We start from the raw sequence: 11,901 nt of genomic DNA on the forward strand, positions 1-11,901 counted from the left end.
GTAGCATAATGTTTGCAATCCTGGGTTAAAATTGAGTTTTTTTAAAAGAAACAGGAGGTTGGGAGAGTGGAGGGGGGATAAAAGGGAATTGCACCCTTTGGAGAAACAGAAGTCTGAATTTCTTACGCCTCTGGGATTTGGTGCAGGGGCCAAAGGCAGTGTATTTGATCCACCTTGCTTTGTCTGTAGACCCATCTCCCTGCATACTCGCCAGTGTGAAAGCTGATGAGAGCTGAGGCTCAGCTTTTCCCTGCTGAGAATCTGCTGGTGCTTCACAAACATCCCCCTGCGAGCTGAGCCTGGCTTTTGGTCCCAGCAGGCGCAAGGATCTCATGCTCACTCTCAGCAACTTCCTTTTCCGGCTGACGCAGGGGAAGCCCAGTGCCCCATGACCACTGGCACCCCTCCAGCCACCTCTGCTTGGCACTTTCTGGCTGCAGGGAGCACTGTGGAAGTCAGACAACAAATACAACATATCCTCTGGCTGGAGGGGAGGAATTCCCTACCCGAATGCACACACCATCCAACTTCTGGCTCGAGTAATATCTCACTGCGGTCACTATGGGGATAACAACGTGGCAGGAAAAACTATGCCGGAAACAAGGTGCACGTGTGGGAGATGAGGTGGGGAGGTAAAGAAGCAGTGTAAGCAAAAGGAGGAAATGTTATGGCAAGCCAAATGAGACTCCAGGGAGAGGTCTCCTTCAGGTACCAGTGATCCGGCCAAGCACAGATTCAGTTTGTTCTTTGAAGAGAAATAAAGACACTGTTTCACTCAGCCCATGGCCCAAAGAGCCTTGGGAATGAACCCAGCCCTGGTCCTACAGGGATGGTTTTGCCATCCTAACACAGCTGGGCAAGAGCAAGAGAAAAAATTAGACCTGCTGTGTGCTTTTTGATGCCCCAGCAGTTGAAGACCCAATCTGGAATCTTAAAGGCACCTAATTTCCCCCAAAGCCTGACTACACCCAGGAAAACAAGCCTCACTGGAGTGGCAATTTTGGGCATCTGAACCCCACAACTCCCATTTTTAAGCATCCGGCACAGACACAAAAGACATCTGTGGTCCAGGCAGCCTATTTTTGTAATGTCTTTTTAATAGTATGGAGACTTTCTAGTCCATAAAGGGAGGCCTAAAGAGACACCACGGAGCTGGCTGGGGCTCTGGCCCCAACGCACTGGGAAGATGACCCAGCGTCTAGCTTCAAAGCAGAGTGTTGGCTTGGGGACAGCCCCTTGTGGGTCTCCAGACAATTACAGCACTATGAGCCAAAAATAGCAGCTCTGCCCTCACCATAGCACCCCATGGGCAGAGGGGTATGGAGGGGAAAAGCACCAAATTTAGCCAATTTTGTGAACTGAATGATAACTGAGTTTCTCACCCATGGGACAGGTTTGGGTTACATGGGCAGAGCTCTGTGGGGTAGCTTGCACCTTTTTGGCACACAGTGCATGCTGCTGGGCACCGAGTTCCCACTGCATTTGCTCTCCCCCACATCCACTCCAGCAGCTCAGCAACCCTAATGCATGTTGAATTTCTCTTATTCTCACTCAAAAGAAGCCTGCAAATGTTTCTCAGAGCCTTATCTCAAAGGGCAGCAATCTAACACTTTTTTTTTTTTAGTTAAGCAAGAATGAGAGCTGGAGAAATACATTTAAGTGAGCATTAAAAGGTATTGATAAGATGACTCCTGGAATGAATTCCGCTGGTGCAGACTGCAGCATGCCCTGTGTGTACACAGGGTTCATGCTATATGAACAGCTGTGGATGGTAAGCAAACCCCTCCAGCCCCAGAGTGTGAAATACTTTGAGAGAGCAGCTAATCCAAAAATGCAATCCGTGCGGCTCAAAGACAACTAGCCAATGGGACATATTCCAGAGCATTCACTTAATAGTGCCATGAGCTTTTTAACTAGAATAAATCTTTGCTTGTAAATTAAAAAAACCCACAGTGGTTATGTGTTTGTACCGCTATTTAGCAGTACAGCAACCGTCCAGAGCCTGGGCAGCAGAAAGCCTTCAAGGAGACAGAGCAATGTCATTTCTTTTGGATTTCCCCTTCCAACAAATCCTTCCTAGGAAACTCCTTCTAGGAAAGGGAGATCTCAGTCTCTAACTCCATTCTGACCTTCCCAGCATCCATTTTGACAATCTTGCCCCAAGATTAGTCCTAAATTCACCCTCTGATTCCACACTGGCTGCCAAGGAAACCCATTAGGTGATAGCTTTGGCTCTCTTCTAGTCAGGGCCAGACTTCTTTTCAGAAGTGCTAAATCTCTCTGAGATTTAGCTCCCTTTACAATATTTCATAAAATCAGGTCATCTTTCCTATCACCACAACTCCTAGTTTTTAAAAACAAGGAGAAAGGCTTCACCCATTCCCCCTAACCAGGAATGAAATGGGAAAACATGCTCCCTAGAAGACACCACCAAAACAGAGAAAAATTGTTTTCCTGAAGCATTTGGATAATGGAGAAATGTTTCAAAAGCCCTTCCATGCCTAAGGAGTTTCTAAAACACAAAACAAAATAAAATCCAGCTGACCAGATGCCAAATTCAGACTATCTAGTAGCCTGCCCAAATCACTACCGATTGTAAAATACCCTTTTGTAAAATACATTTTACTCTGTAGAAACACTTGGTGCTCACCATCACACAGCTGAAAGTCTCTGCTCAAGAACTGGGTGTTTTAGACCTGCTCCAGACCTAGCTCCAAGATTCAGCTCAGCATAGAGCTGGTCTGCCACACGCTTCACACTCCCCCATTGCTCAAGAGGCTTGGTGATGGAGACACTGGTTAAACTAGTTTGCAGTGGAAATGCAAGCCCCAGCGGCATCCCAGTCAGCCTCACGCTCCCAGCTATATGAAGACCTTCACTTACATTTTAGAAATAACTACACTGCTGATGCCCCAGACTGTTTGTTGCCCAATTCAGATAATAGTTTTGCTTTGTTTACTTAAGATTAGGCTCTTTCATCCAGTCTCCAAGTTGTTTAAAGGGGAAATGGTACCTTTTTGCCTTTTTTTTTTTAAGGCTTTCTGCATGGGGACTCAGGGGTGCTCAGGGCTGATGTTTTGGAGGTGGTCCCTCTCCCCGTCCGTCTTTTCCAGAGCCCTGTGTTGTACTGACCTGTCCCTAATGCGGCCATTTTCCTAAGTAATGAAAAAGATTATGGGATTTTGAGCAAATACTCTCAGCACGCAATCTGCAAACTTGCTATTCTCACTCACAGGAAGTGAACCAATTCCTTCCCTAAGAGAAAAAGAGACTTATAGTTTTGGGTCAAAACCACACTAAACGGGTGCCTTCCGGAGAATATCCTTGACATCTGGTTTTAAACGTGTGTTAATGAACAAGCCAATGCCTCCAAGCAAAGTCACAGCTCCCAGAAGAACGTCTTAATGATTAACCTTAAAATACGCGCTTTCCCTGCAGTTTAGAAAGCAGGGGTTTAGATGGCGATAACGTTAAAGGCCATCAGGATATGCACACAGTCCCAGCGTGCCTGGGAGAGCAGTGAGCAGGGACCACTCACAGCCCATTGGCCGAAGGTGTTTTTCTCCCCCCAGCTACTGGTCTGCAGTACGACAGGGCTGGACTCTGACTGTATCCATCCTATGAGGACTTTGGTTTGGTCTCTTTACTACCCAAAAAAAGGTTTCTCACCTGGATTCCTCTTACCATCCCGTTTTAACCAAAAGCATTCAGAGATTGCTGAGCAGGTCTCAAGTTCAGGTGGTTTTCAGATCTGCCCTCACCACGATTTTACACACAGGAGGGTGCAGGTCAACCCCAAAATGAGCAACTGGGCTCATATAAACTCATGAAGTTTTTAATCAAGGCATCCCCAAGCTAATTTGTTTCTATTTTTTATGTATTCAAATGTTCAGATGGCCTTGTGCAAGTACCGGCTAGCTACATTTTATTAAACAAATGAAACGGAGATGTGACCTTGGAAGGCAGAGCTTACTTTGATTTTCTTAAGGCTGAGGACAAGGGAGCCAGTGAGAGTGGGAAGCACAGAAGTCATGCTGGTGGTTTGCCTTGCAAGGACACTGCCCTGGGGGCTGATCATCTCCCATTGTCAGTCCAGCATCTTTATCAGCTGCCCCACAAACTGCCTGTCCTCCAGTCGGTCGCTCTCACTGCACACACAGAATATTTGCCTTCAAATACTGAAGCCAAAATCAGTTGCTGAAAAGGACATCCAGGACCCGAGTGGCCTGGAAAAAGGGTTTTTTTAATGTGTATGTGTGTACATACAACAGGACATACGGAGCTGGCTCTGCAAACAAACTAGTGCCATCAACTGAAAGTTCCCAGGGTATCCACCAGCAGGAGGGGAAAACTGGCACCGAACAAAAGCAAAGTCTGCAGCCGTCGCCAGGCACACAACAGCTGAATGAAGACCAGGTTTGGGTTATTAGGCCAAAAATGTTCTCTGTCTTTTCTCATCTGTTTGCAGAGCTTGTGCAGTCCTTCCCCTACACCTTAATGCAGAATCCAAATAACTTTCTCCTAGAAACAGAAGGCAGGGCTGAATGGCATTTCAGTAACTAGTCAGTGCCTGCAGTCTTCATAGAAACCCTGACATAAAAATACAGATGTGTTGTCTCACAAACAGAGTTTGTTACCTCGTGTGCAACACCCAATACGCACACAGAGCCAAAATATCAGTTTATTTCAAGTTTTGTGCAAGACCAGGTGCTAGGTGGTAGCTTCACAAAGCTAGCACACCGCTCATTCATACAGGTGCAGTATTTATACAGTCTAGTTATACATATGCATAAGTAATTATGCAAAGCAGTTTTCTATTGGTCTACATTTTCTTGTCTTATTCTTAAAGCTACAGTACTATTTTAATATTCTGCACATACTCAAAGGTGAGGGGCCTCTGCTTGGGCTGGGGTCTCCAGCTCAAGGGGTGTGACTTTTAGTATTGTAATGAGGATAGTTCATGTGAAGGTACTTCTTATCACATTTACTACTAGCTTCAGATTGTCCCCAAAACATCTTAATTAGCTTACATATTTTTCCAGGATGTGCTTTACTTGCAAGGACAGTAATTCTTGATTAGACGTTCCACATCCCAGTATGAATCCCCCTTATCAACTTTACTTATGTCTTGGCCTTCCATTATCTTTAGAGCACTCATCATAGCTAAGTGCTTAGGTCAGACCGATCTTCCATACATACTTGTATAACACTGAATCTGGTTGACTACAGATGCATTAATCAAAAGGGCAGTATCAGCATATAGTCTTTTGCTCCATAGTGGTGAGAGGTAATGGTTAAGCCAAGAAATCTGTAATTTAGCTAGGGCTTGAGGAGAAAGCACTATAAAAATAACCTTTCCCCTTCTAAGTGACATCCTCATCTTCTGTAGCGGGGTTAGAAATCCTACACAAAGGGCTCCTGTGGCTCGGCCCTTCATTCTTCAGGAGGATGCAGGGAAAACCACTGAATTCAATCCCAGTGACCCGAAAGCAGCTGGGAACTGTAGGCAGAGCTTAAGCCCACAGGTTCCCCTGCGGAAGGAGCAGAGTCAGGATAGGCAAAGCTATGTTGCAATTTCTGGGACAAAAGAAGTGTAAATAAGCCATTGACTCACTGAACTCCAGCTACAGCAAGGGGATAAACCAAGTAGGAACAATGAGCTCCACTACATCCTGAGTCCTGCTCCCTCAGGTCAGGTTCTGGTGAGCACCAGTTACAGCTATTAAAATAGCTTCTTTAAGCATCATCATGCACTGCTGCTTCAGCTGAAAGCATACCAAGCTCCACAGGATCATCTCTAGGCTCCGTTGACTCACTGGAGATAGGCTTTTAAAGCCCACACTTCCTACATCTCCTGCCCCGTGCCTTTGCAACTTTACACATATATCTTGAGCCCAACATATTAACACATTATACTTCTCAGAGATCAGCAAGCTTGTACTTGCAGAGCATTCAGTTTTGCCAGAGACTATACAGTGATGCAATACTAGCAGCTTTCCAAAATAAAGCTAGTTTGATGTGGGCACATTGACAGATTTACACTGTTTTACCACTGAAGGAACTCATGACTTACAAGTACACTGGAGCTAAGGTTACTCCTAGACTAAAATATTCAGTGAGAACAGAAAGTAATTACCTTACAGATTTGGTCAAATCCATATCAAGATTTCTGGCACATTGCACAGTTCAGAGATGACTTAGACTTGACATAAGAAGTCTAAGACTTGGCATGAGAAGAGCATAAGGAACTCAAGGCAGGGTAAACCTGCTTGTTGTGCTGAAGGCAGGGATGCTAAAATTTGTGTGCTGCCCAATACAAATCCATAGTGGAAGTGGAGATGAGTCCAACTGAAAAAGCTATATCCAGAGACTTCCACTGATAGTGAACTCTGAAGGCTCAAGTCTCTCCCACATGTGAAGATAAAAAAGCAACATTACCAGGAAGTCTGACATCTGAGATATAAACTCTTTGCAACTGTTAAATATTTCAGTGGGAGACTATATTTTTGTTAGTTCTTCTAGAGTCTGTATTACCACATATAGCAGCAAGTGACAGCAAGAAGCCTAGTTTAGGTATCTGAAGACAGTGAGGATGCTGACATCCCCTTCCTCAGGGCATTCCTGCCTAGAAGATCTTTGCTTGAGACTCCAGCATTGCAGGTTCATTTGAAACCACTCTTTTTGTTGCCAGCTCTTACACAGTGCAAAGCTCAAAGGCTGGGAGGCTGCAAGTCATGAAGCAGTCAGGCAAAAGCAGAAGCAATGTGAGCTGGAGATGGGGAAGCCCCTTCCCTGGAAGGTCCATACTGCCGTGTTGCCACCTCGCTCTGGCGCTGAGCATCAACCCGTGGTGGCCTGGAGGGGCCATGACAGAGCAAGGCCCTGAAGATGCCCAGTGAGAACCAGTGACTTGTGCAACAGGGGCATTTGTACAACTGCTATTTTACAGCGTCTCCAGTTTTGTCTTTCTTTTCTGTCCCTTCCTCATTTTAGGTCGTCTTTACTTTCTTGGGAAATGAGAACACAAATTGTGATACAAATGGTGGTTTCATATATAATACAGTTGGAGCATGCAGCCATGGAAACTGCTGCTTAGGTATGACAAGATTTCTTATTTTGTCTTATTTTGATTAAATTGAACAGTAGAAAGGACCATAACCATGAGATGCACCTGCTCCTCAGGAAACATCATTACCTGTCAATTACTTCGTAATTTTATAGGAGTACAAATACCTATTTATATAAATATTTTGTAAAAGCCTGCATATTTGTAAATAAACCTAGCAAAAATATATTTAAAATCAAAACTAGTTGGGAGAGGTCAGAAAGAAAACCAAATGAAGATGTTATGGAAAACTTTCATTTTACTTTAGGTTGTTTACACTTTCAAACTGGAATGAAAAGACCTCAAAGTGAATTTCAAAAACCTGAAATTTGAGTCTTCATCCAAAACATAATTCAATGTAAATAAATGGTTTGATTTATTTTATTCCTAAAGAGAAACCCATATTTTTCCAAAAAACTCTACAGAGGGATTTATAAAATAACCATTTTTCTTTACAGCTGTAGCCTTCTAATTAGACTTTCATTCTAAGGTGAATTTTTAAGCCCTTCAGACCTGAGACATTACACACAATCCTCTATAATCTCTTCCTGAGGAAATTATTGTATTATTTAATAGTCTTTGTGTTGGGTAATTACAGCAGGCTTCCTTCCTCCTTTCCATTCCTTGTTCTCTTTATTTACATCTGCAATAAGCCCATACAGCCAGTCCCTGCTGACTTCCAGTGTATCATGATTCAGTGAGATGCAGCAAGAAAAGAAAAGAACGTGGGCTCGGTGGGATTATTCAGCATGGAAGATTTGGAGGTTTAACACAGAAGCTGCAATGCCCTTTCCTTCAGTATACATAGTCAAGATAAATACAGCATGGTAGCTTCCTCACAGGCTGTGGGAGGAAGTGCAATGGCAGGGAGAAAAACCCACATGCAGAAGAAACTGAGAGTTTCCAGATGGCAAACACCAGAGCAGAGGTAAGCAAATGTTTGAGGTGATTGCAGGCAGTGCTTTTTCTCTACCCAACCAGAGGTTAAGTGTCCTGCTAGGTGGGAAGATCTGTCTCCAAGGCAGGACACAGGCAACTGGTAATGTTTTGACCCTGTTCAAGGCTGTACCTTTTGGCTCTTCTGTTTTCCCGACTTGGTGGGAACTGGGAGCTTCTCACAGATGCCCTCCCAGGATGCCAGACCTTCTGAGCTCTGCTGTATGCTATTTAAATTCTGCCACTAGGCCACTTTAGACAGCAGTTGCCAGCCCTGACTTTACAGCACCTTGAAAGTTGTGGGCTTTGAAAATTAGGAAGGATAGCTGATTCCTAAGTCATATTTTATTTCTGTAAGAGGGGAACAATGAATAAGAGTAACATTCCCTAGGACTGGCAGCAGGAGCAGCACTTGTAAGGCTTTCTGAGAAGAGATTTAGTCTAGCACACTGGGCTGGGACTCAACTGCTGTGTGCTGTTCCTGGCTCTGCCAGAGACCACCTGTGACCTATAACAAATCCCATCACCTCCACTTACCCTCCTGCCTTTTCTAGCACCATTCCTCAGACAAGCACTACAACACTCTAAGACTCAAACTGACTCCTGGTCAGGATGCTTTCTCCTAAGGCAGGGTTCAATGTATTCATGAAAGGCAGACTGGACTGCAGTCAGACTTTATTGGCTGATCCCTATTTAGTAAGACTGGTAAATACAAATCATATATATATATATATATATATGCACACACACAGAGCTTTGTTTGCAAATTATAATACAATTGCACTTAATGCTGAGTGAGTAGGAGCTCTGCATACTTTGAAAATGAAAGCCATAAAAACTGAATTTCACACTAGGAAAAAAGAAGTAACCTGTTTGCTAGTGATCAGCTTTGTTGCCTGGGTACCAAGTACAGTAGCTCCTTTTGCTCCCTGTTGGGGCCCTGGAAGTGCATGCTGTATTTTATTTCAGTCCAGAACCATTACAGCTATTTATTAATCTCCAGTGAAATGCTCTTTTGCTGCTTCATGAAGACCCAGGCTGCCATCGAGACAGTCCTGCCTGCATGTTGAGGGAGCTCACCCAAGGCTGCCTCAAGGATCTTTCAAGGGAGGATTTGAATCCTTAGAAGCCTTAGTGTCTTTGTAAGGCACAGCAAACAGTGCTTCTTCCACCTACCTGCTTTTCTGTAAGCCACTGAAACAATGCAGGGCTGGGCTGTGCTGCCTAGCAGCTGCCAGCAGCTCCCTGCACCAGCTGTATCTCACTGGGATAGCTGAATTGTGGTGGAGAAAAGAACAGCATGATCTGTAGACTTCCGGCTGCTGGACTTGTGATTTTACTAACCCTGAAAAACTGCAGTGACTTGCTGAAGGTGTTGTCTGGAGAGAAGACAAACTGGTATCTTGAGGCATCAGCAGATTCAGTCACTGTGACTTAACACAGCATCACTCATCACCTGAACCCCACAGCACTGCAGCTGTAAAGCAAAATACATAAGCTCAGAAGTGCTGGCACTTGGGCTAAGGACAGTCAACTTTCTCCATTCTGGGAATTAAGTTATTTGCTTTCTCCTCTATTCGCAAGTCAGAGGATGCATTCTTTAGTTCCCAGTTCTACAGACTCAAGCTAGGTTCTTTTCTTCCCATCATCATGATGGAAACTGCAGGGCAAATTAGGTCCCTGGACAACATGGCTGCAAGCCCCAGTACCCTTGAGTGGTTTCCACAGCCATAATCAGCTAGGATAAATAATTACATCTATCTGAAGTAGTGAAACCCAGCTCATTCCATTTAAGCTGTAGTGCAACCTCAGCCAAGTTAATAGGGAGGAAAAAGCAGAAATTCTTATTGATATTAGCAGATTGAGACACACAAAGGGAGTTGATCTGCAAAGTAACATTTTCAGGTAATTGCTTTTCAGAACACTATCACACCTCAAAGCCACTTCAAAGAGGAATGCCAAAGAGCCATGGTGAATTTTTCCTGTTAGCATCTTCAGTGCTGGGGAACAGGGATTTTCCAAGGTAGCTTCTAACCCCTTAAGTGAAGAAGCCTAGCAGTGGAAAACCAACACAGTTCTCAGAAAGTAACTGGTCAAAATATTGGTAATCTCAGCTTCTTCCCGCTATGGCAAATAACTGTGCATTTGGTGGAAAGACCAAGAATCACATTACAGTGAGAGCAAGGGCTGCTCTTGCTTTTCACCATTGTTGCTCCTCACAGAGTGTGTTGCCTGAGGGTAGGGCTAGAAATAAACTTTCTCCCTAATCAATTATCAAGAGAACAGCAACTCCAAAAATATAATAGACTCATTCTGTTTAGTGGCATCACCACTATGAAAGATGTTTGATTTACGAATAGATTGTATCCAGTTCAGACCAGAAATACCCATTTTTCTCAGGTAAAGAGAGAAGGCAGTACATCTGATATGGCCCCAAGACTGCACAGGCTGAATTTTGCAGGGTTAGATCCTTAACAAGCTGTAGTGGGACATCTTTCCCTAAGTCTGAGCATTCAGATTTTTGTCTTATATAAATGGCTGTAGGAGTGCCGATTACCCACTGAACCACCTCAAAGTGGCAGCTGAGACTAGCTGTCTGGCTACACAAGTGATAGTTTCCTTCAAAAGTAAAAGGTTGTTTTGTTGCGGGGTTGGTTTTTTAACCCTTATACCAAAAGTCACATTTTCACCAGTTAATAGCAGGTCCTTTCACCAGGAACTTGTGAGGCAATGTAGACACTAAGACAAGAATTCACAAAGTAGAAATAAAACCCAGCAGTTTCAAAAAAGAGCTCAAGCACAAGTTGTATTTACAAATCAGCTGAAAGGAGGATTAACCAGTAGTTTTAAACTGCCTTTATGAAAAACAAATCAGATTAACTTCAAAATAGTTATGGTTAAAGAACTAATAAAAGTTTAACTACATTTATACTAAGTCTTAACAAATGTGGCCTCACAAGACAATATCCCATTATAGAAGTGCCAATACATTTAAATAGCTGCTTGGTCAGCTTGTAAGTCAGCTTTAACATTCAATGACTGTGAGTAAGAGAAGACTGTGCTCCAGTTCCTGTTTGTCTACTGCTAGTTCTCAAAACTTAAAGAAGTTGCCCTTAACAGGCAAATTTACCAAAAAAACCCCCAAACATACCAGGAAGAGACTAAGCATTGCTCTCTGCTCATTAGTTTTGACTTACTTGTGTCCCCACTAAGTCTACCACACAACACCTGGGGGAATCCTACCCTCTTTAAAACGAATTTACATTACAAAAGGCACGAGATGGAGCATGCTTTGCTTTCCTTCAGGGCCTTTCCTTCCCCTCACTCTCAGAAATCACAGTAGTAATGCTGGAGTATAACTGCAGTTCTGGGACTTACCTGAAGCCATCTTGCCAGGGAACTTTTGAAAGGGTTAAATCCCTGACAATCCCCGACTAAGACCTTACTGTGAGTTTCACTTGCATCCTTGTTCTCTTTTCTTCTCTTCCCCTGCAAAGATAGTTTTAGTTACCTGCTGAGCAGAGTTGATGATAGGACATTTCCTGTAACTTCTTACCTGATAAGGTAAGGACTAAACAGGCCTTGAGCAAGGTCTTTAGGCTTCCTAATTAAATCACTGATAACAGGAACTCAGGACGTTTGTGCCAAAGATAAACACCAAAGAACTAGTTTAAATCGACCCCCTTATGAGATTCCAAGGCCAAAGGACTGATGAGCTAATTCAATGACTATATATGGACAAAGGAAGCCCAAAGTTCAACTAACAGACAACGTGAGGAAGACTATGGAAGACCACCGGGAGGGTGAAAAGACCCTAACCCTAATTTTACTGCACATGCTTGGACTACGTAAATGAATTC

The 11,901-nt window shown here is 43.7% G+C and overlaps 1 long non-coding RNA gene across 1 annotated transcript in view; it reads right to left on the reverse strand.

The window, feature by feature from the left end:
- Positions 1-11,529, reverse strand: part of LOC142410255 (uncharacterized) — a 20,540-nt gene extending 9,011 nt beyond the window's left edge. Inside the window, exon 1 of the long non-coding RNA XR_012775886.1 lies at positions 9,386-11,529. This is a non-coding gene — a long non-coding RNA (uncharacterized LOC142410255). The remainder of the gene's footprint in view (positions 1-9,385) is intronic.
- Positions 11,530-11,901: the final 372 nt, after the last annotated feature.

The sequence above is a fragment of the Mycteria americana genome, chromosome 5 (genome assembly GCF_035582795.1).
Source record: "Mycteria americana isolate JAX WOST 10 ecotype Jacksonville Zoo and Gardens chromosome 5, USCA_MyAme_1.0, whole genome shotgun sequence".
NCBI classification, from domain to species: Eukaryota; Metazoa; Chordata; class Aves; order Ciconiiformes; family Ciconiidae; genus Mycteria; species Mycteria americana.